The sequence below is a fragment of the Eschrichtius robustus genome, chromosome 1 (genome assembly GCF_028021215.1).
Source record: "Eschrichtius robustus isolate mEscRob2 chromosome 1, mEscRob2.pri, whole genome shotgun sequence".
Classification (NCBI taxonomy): domain Eukaryota; kingdom Metazoa; phylum Chordata; class Mammalia; order Artiodactyla; family Eschrichtiidae; genus Eschrichtius; species Eschrichtius robustus.
The window spans coordinates 48,623,691-48,643,429 of NC_090824.1; positions in this window are offsets into that span (position 1 = coordinate 48,623,691).

Here is a 19,739-nt window from a genome sequence, read left to right on the forward strand (position 1 = left end):
TAATGTCAGTCTCATGGTAGAGGATGAGATAAGCCATCTGCTATAGGACAAGAGTAATTAGCACAGTGTTGGCACGGCCTCTCTCACTCTCCGTCCTTTCGCTTGCTTGGCTCTTAGAGTCAGAGAGTGTGGGAAATAGAAATGGAGGGGACACGGGATTTACTCTAGTCAATCTCGTGTATTCTCTTTGACATTTTTCAAGAGGGTGCATAGGGCTTGCATGGCTTTTCAGCTACTTTTGCCCTCTGACTGCTCTTTGTTTAGATGTACCATGAGACAGAGACTGGCAAGAGGGGCTTCTGGTCATTTCCTCCTAATCTGAAGTGATCCAGCCACATCTGAACCCTCGGGGCACTTTGTCTGAACTACTTTTTTTGTGTTTTAACCCGTGCCTAGTCTGTACCATAGTGTGTTTACTTTTGCACATGTCACACGACCCTGATGAACCCCATGAGGGTTAAGGCTGGGCCTTACTTGTTTTGTATTCTGACCACAGTGCTTTAAACAGAATAGCTGCTATAAGTATCGCTGAAATAAGGGAAGGGTATTTTCTAGGGTGTGTGATAAGCCCACTACTTGAAAAAACGATTCCAACCTTAAATATTGGAGGTTTTAAGAATTTCATAATCCCGATCTTGAACAGGATTTCTGTTCATTCCAGGAACTGAAAGGGCATCTTCAATCTGAAGGTAAAATGTGACCATTTGTTTTCATGTCAGATACTGGCATCAGAGAGAAAAGCCTTGGCCAGCTTTGGGCAGGGAACAACAACACCATGCTGGTTCCCTCCTGAAATACAGCACTTTATCAATAATGTGCTGGAGCTGGGGCTGTAATGCTATGAATGAAATTTGCATCCTAGTCAGATAGCTGTGAGCATAATTTGAAGGCAGGAACAGATATTTTAAGATCAATTGCACTTTCAGCCAGTGATGTTAAGAAACCTCTTCACTGTACAATATTTAAAAGGAAACTGATCATCCATATTGCAGTTTAGAAAATAATCACGAGAGGAAAATATCCAGATAAATTTTCTTTTCAGCTATCTCTTCCAGTGGTATCACTGTATAAGAAATTCTTATCATTCAAAATAGAAGTTTAGTGAAGTAATTGGATATTTACAGCATTTAATTCACTCCTTCCCACTAACCCCCAGGCCAGTGGCGATTAATACATGAGAAGGCAAGTTTCAGTGGGGTCAATTGAAAGGATTTCAGAGAAATAAGAGGTACAAGGTAGATACCATCAACAAAGCAGAGTGTGACCTATTTGTTAAATGCTGTTTTGGGGCTGGAGGCTACAAAACAGTGGTTTTCAATCCTGGCTGTACATTAGAGTCATTATTTTTTTTTTCCTGTTTGTTTTTATTTTTACTTTTTATTGAAATATGACATATGTTCCGTGAAGTGTACTAATCTTAAGTGGAAAGCTTAATGAATTTTTACAAGGGCACTTACCTGTGTACACCGTCAGATAGGATATAGAACATTTCTAGCACCCTAGAAGCCTCCCTAGGGGTAATCGTTCTCCTGACTTCTATCACCACGGACAAATTTTGCCCATTCTCAAACCTCATATAAATAAGATCATGCAGTATACATTCTTATGCACTTTTTTTTTTTTTACTGAATATAATGTCTATGTGATTCATCAATGGTATGTATACTTATATGTTGTATGTATATTATATATGCTGTTTAGTGTTCTAATATATGAATATATCACAGTTTATTTATCCTACTGTTTGACTTCTTTTCAGGGTAAAGCAAATGGATCTGTTTATACATGCATGGAATATCTCTGGAAAAAATTTAACAGTTCCTCTGGGAAGGGAAACTGAGTGACTACAGGGCAAGGATGAGACAGAAATTCACTGTCTACATACAACTCTTTGTAGCTCTTGATTTTGTAAAATGTATTTGCTATATATATTACATATAAATTAAACATTTATTTAAAATTAAGCCCTTTGGGACTTCCTTGGTGGCACAGTGGTTAAGAATGCCCCTGCCAATGCAGGGGACACGGGTTTGAGCCCTGGTCCGGGAAGATCCCACATGCTGCAGAGCAACTAAGCCCATGCGCCACAACTATTGAGCCTGCGCACCAGAGCCGTGAGTCACAACTACTGAGCCCACATGCCACAACTACAGAAGCCCACGCACCTAGAACCCATGCTCCACAGCAAGAGAAGCCACCATAATGAGACGCCTGCGCACCACAACGAAGAGTAGCCCCTGCTCGCCGCAACTAGAGAAAGCCTGTGTGCAGCAACGAAGACCCAACACAGCCAAAAATAAATAAATAAATGAATAAATGAATAACTAAATAAATAAATATTTTTTTAAAAATAACAATAAAAAAAAATTAAATTAAGTCTTTCTAACTTAAATATTAAACATGATACCATAAAACTCCTAGAAGAGAACATAGGCAAAACATTCTCTGACATAAATTATACCAATGTTTTCTTAGGTCAGTCTACCAAGGCAATAGAAATAAAAGCAAAAATAAACAAATGGGACCTAATCAAACTTATAAAGCTTTTGCACAGCAAAGGAAACCATAAACAAGACAAAAAGACAACCTATGGACTGGGAGAAGATATTTGGAAATGATGAGACCGACAAGGGTTTAATTTCCAAAATATACAGACAGCTCATACAACTCAATAACAATAACAACAACAAAAAAAACCCCAAAAAACAAACAACCCAATCAAAAATTGGGCATAAGACCTAGATAGAAATTTCTCCAAAGAAGACATACAGATGGCTAATAGGCAAATGAAAAGATGCTCAACGTCACAAATTATTAGAGAAATGCAAATCAAAACTACAATGAGGTACCACCTCGCACTGGTCAGAATGGCCATCATTAAAAAGTCTACAAATAACAAATGCTGGAGAAGGTGTGGAGAAAAGGGAACCCTCCTACACTATTGGTGAGAATGTAAATTGGTGTAGCCACTATGAAGAACAGTATGGAGGTTCCTCAAAAAACTAAAAATAGAGCTGCCAGATGATCCAGCAATCCCACTCCTGGGCATATATCCAGACAAAACTATAATTCAAAAAGATACACGTACCCCTATGTTCACAGCAGCACTATTTACAATAGCCAAGACATGGAAACAACCTAAATGTCCATAGACAGATGAATGGATAAAGAAGATGTGGTATATATATACAATGGAATATTACTCAGCCATAAAAAAGAATTAAAGAATGCCATTTGCCACTACATGGAAGGACCCAGAGATTATCATACTAAACGAAGTAAGTTAGAAAGAGAAAGACAAACACCACATGATATTGCTTATATGTGGAATCTATAATATGACACAAATGGATTTATCTATGAAACAGAAACAGACTCACAGACAGAGAGAACAGACTTGTGGTTGCCAAGGGGGAAAGGGGGTGGGGGAGGGTTGGATCGGGAGTTTGGGACTAGCAGATGCAAATTATTGTATATAGAATGGATAAATAACAAGGTCCTATTGTATAGCACAGGGAACTATATTAAATATCCTGTAATAAACCATAATGGAAAAGAATATGAAAAAGAATATCTATATCTATACCTGAATCACTTTGCTGTACACCAGAAGCTAACACAACATTGTAAGTCAAGTATACTTCAAAAAAAAAAAAAAAAAACTAAAAAAAATTTAAGTGTTTCTTGTGTCTTGACTCTGGAAATTCATTCAACTATTGACGGACACTTGGATTGCTTCCAGTTTTTGTCTATTATGAAAAAAGCTTCTGTGAATAACCTTGTACATATCTTTTGGTGCCAAATTCTCTTGGGCACATACCTAACCGTTGAATCGCTGGGTCATAAGGAAAGTATATATTTAGCTTTAGTAGATACTGTCCAACATTTTCCAAGATGGCTATATTAATTTATAATCCTACCAGCAGTGTATGAGAGTTCCAGTTGCTCTATGTCTTCTCCAGCAGTTGGTATTGTCCAATTTAAAAAATTATAGGTTAGGGAGCATTATAAGGTACCATCCCCAGAGAGCCTTGTGTGATTCTTCTGGGGCAGGACGCATGCATTGGTACTTTTGGAAGTTCTCCCAGCTTATTCCAATGTGCAGCCAGGGCTGAGAACCACACACTAGAATGATGTCCTAAGGTGGCTGGATTTCAGAATCAGCTGGAGAAATTTAAAAGGTGTAGGTTCTTGTGTCTTACCCCAGACCTACTGAATCAGATTTTCCAAAGGAGAACCTATGATTTTAACTAGTTCCTGGAGGTGATTTGGATGCAACTAGTCTTAAGTTAGGAAACCACGGATTTAAGACATGTTTATCAAAAATTTTAGCAACCATTTTTTTCCAATTGAAAAAGTAAAAAGCAAACAAAAAATAAAAACAGTTCATTTATATAGACAATGGAAAGTAGGTCTTTCTCTCCTAACTTAGACTCCCAGTGATTCTCCATAGAGGCAACTGTATTGTTGAGTTTCATGTTTTGTGCATATCATTCTAAAAGTTTTCTGAACATATTGTATTTGTTAGGACCATTTATGTTGCAAGTGATCAAAAACTCTTTGCATACTGGCTTAAATTTTAAAAAGTAAACTCGGAGAGAATTGCTGTGTATAACTGAATAGTCCAAATTTAGCCCTGGCTTCAGGTACAGTAAGATTTAGAGACTCAAACTCTCAGTCTTGGTTTTTCACACATTTTGGCTTTTTGTTTATCATCATGCCCATTCCCTTCATGGCAGCAAAATGGCTACAGCAGTTTTTGACCTCAGAACTTCACTTCTATTCTGAACGGTCAACATATATCCTAGTAATCCCCCACTTAAGACTCACAAACAACTCTAAAATTGGAAGATTTGTATAAGCAATCCTAGAAATGGTTTCCTTCCTATTTCTATTTACCATTTGTGGCTGGTATAATAGATATTGTCTAAAACTAGAGCAGAAGTTTTATTAGTTTAAATGGATTAGTAAACAGTTTTTGGAGGGTGGTAACAATATTGGAAACGTGTATACCACAAACTTCCTTATATACACTTTATATTACCTGCCCATTTTTGTATCATAATGCTTTTGACAGACATAACTTATTCCAGCTGACTCTACCACTACAATTATGACTATTAATTATTATTATAAATTTGTTTAGTTTTTTTCTACCTTAACAGTGGGAATCCTCTTTTTTTTTTTTTTCCAAACACTAATCTAGAGCTTTCCAAAATTATTCTTGCTTTCTGATAGTTTCAAAATGTTTTCAGCCTATCTTGCTTTCCTTCCAACATCCTCCAAGGAACTCTGGCTCCTTTTAGTGGAAAAAATGAGATGGGTCAGAAGGTGGAGTCAATGCTGCACTCTGGATGTGACTTCGACTTTGGCTGCAGGAGTGACAGCACCAAAGCAGCAACATACCATACAGCATGGTTCTCAACGTGGGTGAATCTGTCCCCCAGGAGGCTTTTTATCCAGGGACATTTTTACTTGTCATGACTTGACTGGCGCTAGGGGTGTTTACTACTGGCGTCTAATGCATAGAGGCCAGGGATGCTGCCAGATATCCTCCAATACACAGAAGAGCCACCTCCGCAGAAAATTATCTGGCTCCAAATGTCAATAGGGTTGAGGCTGAGAAACTTTGCCTAGAGCATTAGCTCATGTTGATGCTTTCAATGTACCTGTTCTTGTTCCTTCCTTTTGTTTTTATAATATTTTGTTACATACATAGGTAACTTTCCAACCCTTTTGTATATACTTTTACGTACATATACATGATTTGTATATATTCCTATCAAATTTGACATTTTATGTTACATGGTATCACACCAAATCCTATATTTGAATTACAGTGCTGATGGCTTCATTTTAGGTTTTAGGGTGACTAATATGATTTACAAACAGAATACATAGTGGAAACTTCATGGGAAAGTGTGGTGGTCATGCTTTTCTTTTTCCTTCTTTCGCCCTTCCTTCTTGACCCTCAGTTCAAATGTCCAGAAATTAAATCAAGACAGTGCAGAGTCTATGATCTACTGGTTGGTACTATCCAAGAGTAGCACCAGCTGTCAGAAAAGGAAAACAAAACCCAACCTCTACCGCCCACCCTCCCGGGGCACCACAGTAATCTTTCGGGCTGGCAGCCCTAGAATGACAAGAAGAGCCCCTGTTATGGAACCCATTTTTATATTTTCCTGTTAACAGTGCTATTTTTTCATTCCCTCCTTACTTTTCAAACATTTTTTGAAATATACTATACATACAAGAGAGTGCACATAAGTGTGTAACTCGATGAACTTTAAAAACCTGATTACATCTATGCAGCTAGCACCTAGACTGAGACCATGACTAACAACCAGAAATCCCCTTGCATTCCCTTTCAGTCTCTACCCCACATCCCCAAGCAAGAGTCTAGTAACTTCTAACAGCATAGATAAGTTTTACCAATTTTTATAGTTTCAATAAATGCAATCATACAGGATGTACTCCTTTGTGTCTGGTTTCTGCCACCCAACATTATATTCTTGAATTCATTCACATTGTTGCTGGTTAGCTGATAGATCCCTCACTCTCGGTGCTGTACGAATATGCCACACTATCCGTCCCACTGCTGAACATCTGTCCACTTGGGGTCTACTTCAAATAGTGCTGTTATAAACATTTTTTTGGTTGTTGTTATAAACATCTTTGTAAATGTCTTTTGGTGAACATGTGTAACACATGTATGAATTGCTGTTGGCTCCTAGGAGTGGAACTTCTGGGTCATAAATAAGCATATGCTTCACTTCAGTATATAATGCCAAACAGGTTTCCAAAGCAGTTGTGCCAACTTACACACCCCTCATTAATGTCAAAGAGTTCCATTTGCTCCCTATTATCACCAACACTTGATATTTTCCATCTTTTTCTTTTTAGCCATCGTGGTGGGGTTATCGTGGTATTGCCACATGGTTTCGATTTGTATTTTCCTTATGATGAATGCAATTGGACACTTTTTCATACAGTGCTTGGCCATTTAGATATCATCTTTTGTAAGACATCAATTCCCTATCTTTTATTTTTAAAATCTTATGGTGTTTTCTCCTTCATTCTTTTTTATTTTCCTTGCTGTATAAAGACTTCCTCTTTCCTCCTGCTCTGACCCCTAGGGAGTCTTTATAACATCTGAATTTTTAGGGTAACATTCTTTCATTTTATTTTTGAGTCTATACTAATTCACCCTTGGTTCCTTTTTTTTTTTTTTTTTTTTTTAATGAGGAGTATTTTATTTTAATGATCAGTTGTTAGGGCACTAAAGATGTAAGATAAAGGACTTCTTTTTTATCTTCAGAAACTTAAAATGTAGAAGTATAACCTACTAGGCAAAGCAAATCCTGCTCACAAGGTTTTCTTTTTGGCAGATAGATTAATTTGAAATGTGATAAAATGCATATAAAGATTTTTTAGTGAGTGCATACAAGATTACGGAATACAAGGTTACTTTCTTACTCAGAAAGCTTACATAGAATGATAGACTCATAGAACAGATTAGTAGTGCTAGAGGTGTGGGGTAGGGAGGAGAAATAGATGAAAGGGGTCAAAAGGTACAAACCTCCAGTTAAAAGACAAATAACTTCTGGGAAATAAAGTACAAACATGGTGACTATAGTTAAAAACACTGAATTGTATACAGTATTTGAAAGTTGCTAAGGAAGTAGATCTTAAAAGTCCTCATAACAAGAAAAAACAAGTTGTAACTGTGTGTGGTGATGGATGTTAATTAAACTTGTCTGTCTTAAACTAATACAATGTTTCGTGTCAATTACATCTCGGCTTAAAAAGAAAGAAAAGAAAATCTCTCAACTGAAATATGACAGATTTTTAAATTGTTAGAATACTTGTTTTTACTGACTTTTAATTTTTAAGTGAATAAAAGCTTCAAAATTACTTAGTGAATACGTTCATTAAAAAAGAGAAACAAACTGTTACTCTTCCCCTGCCCACATTATAGCCCAGCAGGAAAAAGCACTGAGTTCAGGCCAAAATCATAAAAACTTTCAATTAAACTAATAATTGCTGGCATGTTTCCGTTTAAATTTCCTTGCCTCATTATCTCTGATTGCTTTTCATACCATTAGGTCACTAAAGCCTGCTTTTGAGACAAAAACTATTCCTTCCCCAAAAGTCAGGGGAAAAATTAATGATAAGGATGTAAGTTAATTAACACAATCATTTTGGCTTAATTATTTAAAGTCCAGTTTTATTCCTCCAGCACACCTGTCCCCTAGCTTTCAGAACCATACTGAGATCTGTAATTTTTCACTGATGAATTTATAGCTTTCACATACACAAAGAGAAGAAATAGAATCTTAAAGGCAATGCACACAAAAATTATTGTGTCAACACATACACACCAACTTTTACACACACACACCCCTACATATTTTTAAAAGATGTCTTCTTTAATATTAACAATGGGATTTTTGTTTCCAACTAAGCAATTTTAGTAATTCTTTTGAGACACCTTTGCTAATCATTTTTTTAACTTTATACTCTTTGAATACTGTAATTTTGTTTTTACCATTTTAACCATTTTTAAGTGTACGACTCAGTGACATTAAGTACATTCACACTGCTGTGCGACCATTACCACCATCCATCTCCAGAAATTTTTCATCTTCCTAAACTAAAACTCTGTTCCCATTAAACAGTGACTCCCTAATACCTCCTTTTCCCACCATTCTATTCTACCTTCTGTCTCTGTGTGTTTGACTACTCTAGGTACCTCATATAAGTGGAATCATACAGTATTTGTCCTTTTTTTTTTTTATAAATTTTTTTAAAAAATTTATTTATTTATTTTTGGCTGTGTTGGGTCTTCGTTTCTGTGCGAGGGCTTTCTCTAGTTGCGGCAAGTGGGGGCCACTCTTCATCACGGTGCGCAGGCCTCTCACTATCGCGGCCTCTCTTGTTGCGGAGCACAAGCTCCAGACGCGCAGGCTCAGTTATTGTGGCTCACGGGCCTAGTTGCTCCGCGGCATGTGGGATCTTCCCAGACCAGGGCTCGAACCCGTGTCCCCTGCATTGGCAGGCAGACTCTCAACCACTGCGCCACCAGGGAAGCCCCACAGTATTTGTCCTTTTGTAGCTGGCTTAATTCACTGAGCTTAATGTCTTCAAGTTTCATCCCTGTTGTAGCGTGTGTCAGAATTTCCTTCCTTTTTTAAGCTAATATTCCATTGGATGTATATACCACATTTTTTAATCCATTCATCTGTTGATGGACATTTAGATGGCCTCTACCTTTTGGCTATTGTGAATAATGTTGCTATGCACATGGATGTACAAATATCTGTTTGAATCCCCGCTTTCATTTCTTTTGAAAGAAGTGAAAAGAATCCCAGAAGTGGAATTGCTGAATCCTATGGTAATACTATGCTTAATTTTTTTGAGGAACTGCCATGGTGTTTTCCACAGGGGCTAAACATTTTACATTCCCCCCAGTAATACACAAGGTAAACACTGTATTTTATTTGTATTTTAAATCTATCAACTCTGAATACCTTTAGTACACATCCCATGACCCCAAGACCAGCATTTGTCTGTCTGTCTGTCGATCTATCTATCTACATAGATATTTAGAATGGAAACGTTAATTTGCAACTGGTGGAAGCACCCTGAGTCAAGAAGCAGTTTTGATTGGTGTACCTAACTGGGTCCTCTCTTGCTGGGGGTCTCTTATTCTTCTGGGTATCTGAGGGAGGTTGGGATGGGCAGATAGATCCCCCTACCAAGCTCTGTAGCCAGAGGGGCAAGTCCTGGTGACACACTTAAATGCCCTGGGAGACAGAGATCTGGTCTCTCCCAGAGGGCTTTTCTATGGGTTTATAACAGTATTCTAGAGGTAGTCTCCAAACAGCACTGCCCGGAATGGCTCTTTATTTGCAATTTACGTCACCTTTGACAATCTAGTTGAATTCTCCTGTTTTTCCCCCTGTTTAGTCTTCTAATTAATTTAATCATTTGTCTTTTAGTATTTTTGCCAATGCCTGTCTGGGAATTTGCCCACTGGGTTTCCTTGTACCCAGACCTTTTACACCCTGGGCAGGAAGCTGCTTTCTGAAAAACTTGCAGAAGGTGGCCTGCATTTTGATGAGTATTTGTTAGTTATAATTGTTGTGCCCATGGGAATGGCAAGAGGGTTTTTTATACCTGAAATATCTGGGCTGACAGACTTGCTTATGTTTGGTGTGTAGAACTGACTTTTGTCACTTGGGGTTGGGGAGAGGTGCAGGTAGCACAGGGGTTTATCTCACTGGAGGGAGTGGTTCTCTGGAGTCGAGCCCTCATATTTCTTTGAACTGCTACAGCCTGAAGATTCTCCTGTGGATGTTTCTCTAGCTTCCCTATACCTTCTGAAAAGACCTTCTTCCAAATAGGACTGTGGCTTCTGTGAGGGGTCCCCTTCTTCACAGCCTCTAACTTGTTGGGGTCCCCTGGCACTCTTAGACCTCTTCTCCGGTCTATTTACATTCATTCCCTAGGTGATTTCTACCAGACCCATGCATTAAATAAATCTGTAGGCTAATAACTTCCAGATATATATCTCCAGTCTTGCCCTTTCCCCAAAACTCTATAAATTTGTTTATCCAGCTGCCTATATAGCCTCTCAGATTGGTTGTCTGAGAATAATGTTGCACTGAACATACCTAAAGTCAAACTCTTTATTTTTTCCACCCAAGTAAATGTCCACCTTCTTTCTTTTCTAGTTCAGTAAATGGTTCCATCTTTTATGCAGTAGCTCAGGCCAAAAGTCTTTCTGTAATCTTTGACGCCTCACTCTCAACTGTTAGGTCGAATGCAATCTGCAAATCCTGCCACTTTTACTTTCAAAATACATCCTAAAGCCTACCACTTCCCCTTCTCGCCACCTTCACTGCTAACAACCTTCCCCTGTGGCCGTCACCTCCTTCCCAGATTCCTGCAATGGCCTTCTAACTGGTCACTCTGCTTCCATGCTTGCCCCTCTATAGGCTAATCTCCATAGGGTTCCCAAGATGGATCATTAAAAAATAGTTTTCAGATCATATCACCTCTGCTCTCCTACTTCTAAGGGTTTCTCATTTTATTCCCAGAATACCAACTCAAAGTCTTTGTCACAACCTGTAGGTCATGTAAGACCCTATGTGAATTGTCTCTGTCTCTGGCTGCCTCTGACATCTTACCTCTTACTGTTCTTTGCCTCCACACCTCTACTGGATCTACACTGGGCCTCTGGATGTTCCTGGCACAGACCCAGCATCCCTCAAAATCTTGTAACTTGCTTTTCCCTTATAACTTTCTGGAACACTCTTCCCACGTTTTTTACATGGCTCGTTTCCTCACTGTGTCCAGGTTTCTACTCATATGTCAGCTTCTCTGAGAGGCCTTTTCTCACAACCTTATGTAGAATCTCACCCTCCCAACATTACTGCAGATGGCACTATATGAAACTGCCCTTCTTGTAGGTCAAAAATGGTAGAATATTGTTAATTTCAATAGTTTTAGTGCACACATATAACATTATTGTACTTACCTGTCATCCTTTATATATTTACAGGTTTATTGTTTACTTATTGGCTTGTTTATTTATTACACTTCCTCCCCAGAAGCGTAAGTATATGGAAGGCAGTGACTTGGGTTGCTCCCCTCTAGACAGTACCTGAAACAAAGAGGCGTTCACAGATCATCAGCTGTATTTTGTGCCCTTTGATATGTTAAGCTCATCAAACTGCTCTCTGAGCAGGCACACTGGTGTTTTTGGAGGCCAATCCCTTTCACTCCTCATCAAGAGCCACACTCTTACATCCTTAGAATTTTATTTTTGAGATCCTGTCGTCCTCTTATACAGTTTTCTCTTGCTGATTGTCTGGTTATGGGACTAGACTACACTTTCCTCTGAGCTTCTGGGAGCTGTATACTGACATTTAGGATTCATGTCAGAGCCTCTCCAGAATTGCTTTTCTTGGGCATTTTAATCCCCCATGTGAAAGACACTCCCTGATTCCCAGCCCTCTAGGTTCCTGTATTCCTGCTTTAATAACCAGTTCTTCCTGGGAGGTCAGAATTAAATCTAGGAGGAAAGTTCTTTTTGTTTCTTCCTCTTCCTCTGCAAAATGCAATTATCACCAAGACAAGGTCAAAAATATATCATATGTCCTGCTTTTATAGAAATGAGATTTCCAGTCAAAACTCAGAGCTGGTAAATTCCCATTATTGCTGTGACTTGCAATGTGCCAATTCTGTGATCTTTTTAGGAACATATTAATCAGCGCTCCATCTTACTTAGCTGAGGCTATCATATTCACTTACGGTAGGCCAGGTGCTTTCCAAACCATTTAACAGTGAGTGGAATCTTCAATAATCAATACAGTAATGTTTAGGACTTTCCCCCAAAGATGTACCGAAAGACTGTAACTTGAGTTCCTAGTTACACTTGATTCAAACTGATTTTCGAGTGTCAGTGTTAATGAAAATAATATTTAATGACACTTGTTAAAGATGGTAAGGTAGACTTTATTCAGGACCATCGTGAAGGTATAGGGACCATGGCAATGGGATTTTACAGTGGGAGAGAGAGACTGGGCTCAAGGCAAGTGGGATTTGTAGCCAAGGAGCAGGGAGCAGGGGGTCAGTGGATGGAAAATTATCCCTAAGAGGAAGCATTAGGGATAAAGGGGGTTCTGGCTAAACTGACCTAACAGGATTCTTGCTGAAAGCAGGCCAGGGTGATCAGACATCACTTGGCGGGACATCACTGAACTGATCAGATATCCAGGGTGATCAGATATCAAGGGGAGTAGAGGAATCTGGTTAAACTAACTTAGCAGGGTTCTTGGTAAAACTAGGCAGTGCACTGATGGCCTAGGAGAAGCTTCAGGAGCTTGAGTAAGGTTTGGTCAAGCAAAGAATCTTTGTCACCAGCTTGCAAATGGGGGTGGGCGTGGAGGGGAATAGCACAGAACAAAAATCAAGGCCCTGCATTTGGAGTCAGGCGTACTTGTTTCTGAATCTTATTGCTCCTATGTGTAGTAGTCAGAAACCAAACCAATAATTTTAACAGAAAAGAATTTAATAGTGGGAATTGGTTAAAAGGGTGTCAGAGACCTGAAAAGGTAAAAGGAAATATTGGGGCACCAGAAAGATAGTAACTTTAGGAAGCAGTTCCTGCCCCCAAGGCTAGTGGCACAAAGAGAAGAGGATAAGGTTATTAGAACCCAGAAGCTCAGAGTAGGGCCCTTTATAACTGGGACCCAGACCTCTGGGTAGTGGGTGCCAGTCAACTGACGTTGGTATTTCTGAGGGGCTGGTTCTAGGAAGGTGGAAAATTACTGCTGCTGCTGAGGTGAAAAACCATTACTGGGGTGGTGCTGAGAGTACCAGGAAGCAAGCAGGGAGAAGAAAGTCCCTTCTTCCTCATCTAGCCTTAGACTGTCCTTCTCACATGCCAAGAAAGAGCCACAGACAAAGCAGAAACGTGATTTGCAGAGTCCTAGCCTCAGCATCACAGAGCAGAGCAGAGAAGAGAGGTTTGGAAACAGAAAGAAATTGCATAATGACGAGTTTAATGGTTTTAAAGAAATGACATAACCTCTTTAAGCCACAATTCCTCTACCTATGTAATGGGGAGATATGCCTCCTCTTAAGGTTCTTGTAAGGATTAAAATGAGTGATGGGTACAGATGACTCAAGTGCGTTGTCAGTAGCTTCAGATCTGGCTACGTCCCTGACGCCTCATCTTCAACCTCACTCCAGCATCCAGAGGGTGACAAGGAAAAGGAGAAGGAAAGATGGAAAGAGGAGAGAAGAAAGAAGATGAGAAAAGAAGAAGGGGGAGGGGAGGATGGCAGAAATGTGACCAGTACGCTGGGCATGTGTAGCCACTTGTACAGGTGGTTTACCACCACCAGAGAGAAGGGCCAAAGCCCTGTGGACCATCCCTGGCCTCCTTGGGAAGGCTTTTCCCACTTTGAACAAATTACATGCTCCAGAGCTTTTAATGATTCCTAAGGGTGGGTGTTATGATTTCTGCAAAATCATGGAAACTAATAACAGTAGCTGGAGGCATGTGATCATTTTCTAAGGCTCAGTGGCTTGGCAAAGGATGACAGCAGGAGGTCTTAATGAGTTAGACCACAAATTAATCCTGCCTTATTTTTCCTTTGACTGTTTTTTTTCCCCCTGTGTCTTTGGCTAGCTCCAGCAGCTGTTCTAACTGTGTAATCAAGTCATTTCTAGGAAAGCTGAGCAGCTGGGTCAGTACTATATGTTCTAGTGATCATTGGCTGTCAGGTTGAAGCTTAAATTAATATTCTGAACAGTTATCGAACTTCGGCTGCCCCATCTTCACAGAAGCCAGCAACTGGAAATGTTACTGGTACTCAGGTTTCTACTTTCATCAACACATTCAAGGAGGGATAAAATCCAGAGCCAGCCTGATACCACCAATAATATTTCTTAGAGTTGCTGTTGATGTGAAAAATAGATAATACTAAACTGGGTCCAAGGAACTAAAAATGTTACCGTTCACTATGTCTGCCCGAGCTGAGCAGGACGATTGTCACCCCACCATGCTGAGGTGTCTCCCTTGCCTTTAGGTCTCATTTCCTTCCTGGATAATAAACATAAAATCCCTATAATGAGACCTAAATAGACATTTCTCCAAAGAAGATATACAGATTGCCAACAAACACATGAAGGGATGCTCAACATCACTAATCATTAGAGAAATCCAAATCAAAACTACAATGAGGTATCACCTCACACCAGTCAGAATGGCCATCATCAAAAAATCTACAAACAATAAATGCTGGAGAGGGTGTGGAGAAAAGGGAACCCCCTTACACTGTTGGTGGGAATGTAAATTGATACAGCCACTATGGAGAACAGTATGGAGGTGCCTTAAAAAACTAAAAATAGAACTACCATACAACCCAGCAATCCCACTACTGAGCATATACCCTGAGAAAACCATAATTCAAAAAGAGTCATGTACCGCAATGTTCATTGCTGCTCTATTTACAATAGCCAGGACATGGAAGCAACCTAAGCATCCATCGACAGATGAATGGATGAAGAAGATGTGGCACATATGTACAATGGAATATTACTCAGCCATAAAAATAAATAAAATTGAGTTATTTGTAGTGAGGTGGATGGACCTAGAGTCTGTCATACAGAGTGAAGTAAGTCAGAAAGAGAAAAACAAATACCGTATGCTAACATATATATATGGAATCTAAAAAAAAAAAAAAAAAAAAAATGGTTCTGAAGAACCTAGGGGCAGGGCAGGAATAAAGACACAGACATAGAGAATGGACTTGAGGACATGGGGAGGGGGAAGGGTAAGCTGGGATGAAGTGAGAGTGGCATGGACTTATATATAGTACCATATGTAAAATAGATAGCTAGTGGGAAGCAGCCACATAGCACAGGGAGATCAGCTCGGTGCTTTGTGACCACCTAGAGGGGTGGGATAGGGAGGGTGGGAGGGAGACGCAAGAGGGAGGAGATATGGGGATATATGTATATGTATAGCTGATTCACTTTGTTATAAAGCAGAAACTAACACACCATTGCAAAGCAATTATACTCCAATAAAGATGTTTTTAAAAAAAATCCCTATAATGGGGGCTTCCCTGGTGGCACAGTGGTTAAGAATCCGCCTGCCAATGCAGGGGACACAGGTTCGAGCCCTGGTCCGGGAAGATCCCACATGCCGCAGAGCAACTAAGCCCGTGCGCCACAACTACAGAGCCTGTGCTCTAGAGCCCACAACTACTGAGCCCACGTGCCACAACAACTGAAGCCCGTGCGCCTAGAGCCCATGCTCTGCAACAAGAGAAGCCACCGCAATGAGAAGCCTGCACGCTGCAACGAAGAGTTGCTGCCAGCATGCAGCAACAAAGACCCAACGCAGCCAAATAAATAAATTTATTTTTTAAAAAGTAAGAAAAAAAAATCCCTATAATGCAAAAGGACCACTTTCAAGAAGTGTAAATTGAAATATGCTGGCTGTATAAACTTGTGAAATTAGTTTTGCTGGTGGAAGAAATTTTAATTAAAGGGCTGCTTTGAAATAAGGAAGAGTAATAAAGCATTTTTCATTGTGTTCGCCTTGGCACCAGCCACATTCACTTTAATGATCTAATTTCCATTTTTCTTATTTAATGGATGACATTAGATTAGCTTTCCCAACACGTTCATTTCCAAAAAGTTAATGAAGTCAAGCTAAGTGTATATGGTAAATCGTTAGTGTTTCCGTTTAGAGCCACCAATATCCCACAGTCCTGGATTCTACTTTCTGTTTGGGGACAAGATAAGATTTATCAGAAAAATTCGTACTTTTCACACTAAATGGCTAATGTCCTCTATATTAGGAAATCAATGAAATATCAGAACTACAGAGGAAACAGTACCTTTTCCAACACCTCCAAATGAGTAAACTTGGCATGAGATTAATTTTTGTGACTTTCCATAATAAAGAACAGAACCAAAGTAATAGATTTAATGTCTGAGAATCAAAACTTGGGAATTTAAAATTTGATGTATAGGAACCACTCAACAGGGAGTGAGGGATGGGGTTTTAAGCATTTATTGAAACAATTTTTCATGAAATCTTTTTTTTAAAGGTGAGATTTTACCCACTCTCTCTTACATCAGGCTTCTTGAGGAAAGAGCACAGCTTTGGGGGTCAAAGACCCTGGTTAGTTAGTCTGCCATTTCCAGTCAAGATGAAATAACAGAGACTAGATTTACAATTCCTGCCTAAAGCAACCAAAAAACTAGAAAAAAAAAACAAAACAGTGGTTTTCAAAATATGAGCATTAGGAAACAAAGGACTGTGACACTTGAGAGACAAACAACTCAATTTTTAAAATGGGCAAAAGATTTGAATAGACACCTCACTAAAGAAGATATATGAATGGCTAGTAAGCACATGAAAAGATATTTATCATCATTAGTCATCAAGGAAATGCAAGTTAAAACCACAGTGAGATGGGCTTCCCTGGTGGCGCAGTGGTTGAGAATCTACCTGCCAATGCAAGGGACACGGGTTCGAGCCCTGGTCTGGGAAGATCCCACATGCCACGGAGCAACTAGGCCCGTGAGCCACAACTACTGAGCCTGCGCGTCTGGAGCCTGTGCTCTGCAACAAGAGACGCCGCGACAGTGAGAAGCCCGCGCACCGCGATGAAGAGCGGCCCCCGCTCGCCGCAACTAGAGAAAGCCCTCGCACAGAAACGAAGACCCAACACAGCCAAAAATAAATAAATAAATAAATAAATATTTTAAAAAAACCACAATGAGATATTACTACATACTTAACAGAATATATAAAATGGGAGGGACCGACCATACCAAGTGTTGTCAAGGATGTGGAGAAACTGGAACTCTCATATGCTGTTGATCTGTAAAAATGTACAGCCACTCTGGGAAACAGTTTCCCTGCTTCTTAAACACTTAAACATACACCTATCACAGAACCTAGATGTTCCATTTCTGGGTATTGACCTAAAAGAAATGAAAGCCTATGTCTACTACAAGGATTGGCACGTCAATGTGCTTAGCGGCTTTATTCATAATAGCCCCCAAATGGAAATAATCCAAATTTCCATCACCAAGGGAATAAATAGATTGTGGTGTATCTATATCTATTCTTCAACAATAAAAAAGAATGAACTAGTTAGTTTCAGACGTACAGCAAAGTGATTCAGTTATACATATATACGCTCTTTTTCAGATTTTTTTCCATTATAGATTATAGGATATTGATTATAATTCCCTGTGCTATACAGTAGGTCCTTGTTATTTATCTATTTTATATATAGTATCAAACACATTTCTTAATCTCTCTGAACCCAAATTCCCTCAGGGGTCAAATGGAAACTCTGACAACAAGCCCCTCGCAACCACAAGGAGCTGTATCAGGTGAGACCCTGTAGTGACAGCCCTTAGAGAAGCAGTAAGTACATCAGGCAGGGAGAGCATCTTGTCCTCTCCGTAGAAGACTTCATTTTCCTATTAATCCCACAGACAGTGTTCTCTCTCGAGGTCGTATCTTTTATCTTCAGTAATCAAAGGATATGCTTTTTGAAGCTAAGGTGGCTCAATCTCTTAAAACGCCTTTAGAAACAGAGTCAGATGGGGAGAAGTGAGAATACACGGGGAATTAAAAAGTAACAGCCCAGCATCTGTAGCTTTGCCGAACACTCAGGTGGAAACTGGGCTTGCCCTGTTATCGAGGGACACAATATATTCAAGCTCTCGGGCCTACGTGTGACCCTCCAACACCCCTTCACATTCACATGACAAAAATTATAAAAAGAAAATACATTTAAAATGTAAAGACCATATGCTTTGGAGTCACACCTGACTCATCACTCCCTGGGTCTGTGACTCCCTCTTGCTGAGCCTCACTTTCCTCACGTGTAGACCCACTATCCCATAGGATGACCATGAGGAAGAAATAGGAAAAGCACCTTGGCAGCACTTGACACAGGGGAGGTGCTCAGTACAACAGTTTCCCCAGGGTAACACGTTGGATTGTGGTAGCGCTTGAGTAGGAAGCTCCTGGCCCTCATTCCATTCCCTTTTCCCCGTTCTCTGTTGCTAGCTCACCTGGCTGGTCTGTGATGGGGGGGCGATTAGACACCAGGGGGCTTAGCTCAGCCTGGTGCTCTTGCCACTGTTCAAGAACACCATCACGGATCAGAATTCATTTATCAATTAGGGAAAATGGCACCAAAAGATAAAATCATATTGGTTGGGAGATCAGGAAAAATCTCTTTGGACTCTACTCCAATGCTATTCATGACCAGCTCAGCCCCCAGCGTCTCTCCACGGGTACATTCTCTGACTGCTATGGGCCGTGACCCAGAACCCTTTCCAGAGCCGTACATCTGGTAACCCCGGTGCCGGACTGGGCAGGAGGCTGTGGGTGCATTGTTGTTGCTGTGGCAGCCCTCCACCACAAGATGGCACACAACTCTCTTCTTTCAGAAGAGAAAGGCTAGCAAAGCAGTGGAAGTCTGAAACCAGGCACAATTCAAATCAGATGAAAATCCATTCATTTTAAAAAGTTGCCTCCTTCCCTCTTAAAATGGTAAGGACAAATCAAAGAGCGTGAAAGGAGTTCTGATAAGGCACAAAAGATGATGGGAAAAGGGGAGACTGCAGTGGGAGACCCAGGAGGGTTGCTTAGAAGCTGAAGGACTTGCCTTCTTGGTGTCTGTACTTGGTCTTGTCACCTCCCTTTTTGTCCATATTCTTGTCGAGCTCATAACTCCAAAATGGGCTACACTTGGGGTCTCCATCCTTGATCGAGAGTCTATTTGAGCCTTGACTGGACTTTAAAAATCCTGGATTCCTCTTCTACTCATAGGAAGATGCAAGTGTGTTTCTTATTTCTTTTCCCATAATGACAAGGGCATGTTTTTCACATTTGCCCCCATGTTCTCTGCTGCTGCATATTTTTCACTTCAGACATTGTGCATTGTCGTTGTTATGCCGATACAGGGTTATGGGAGCCGATTTTAATCTCCAGCTCACCTTGGATACACCTGGCCTGGGCTGCAGTGGTCTCGCCTATCCTCCAAGCCACGGCTCTATGTCGCCCTCTGCTGGTAGGGCGATCATCTTCTTTCCACGTCCTTCCTCCTCTCACAGCTTATGAAAGGCATGTATGGAACCTAAAGCATTGTCCTACCTCCTCAGTAGCTCATAGATCTCAC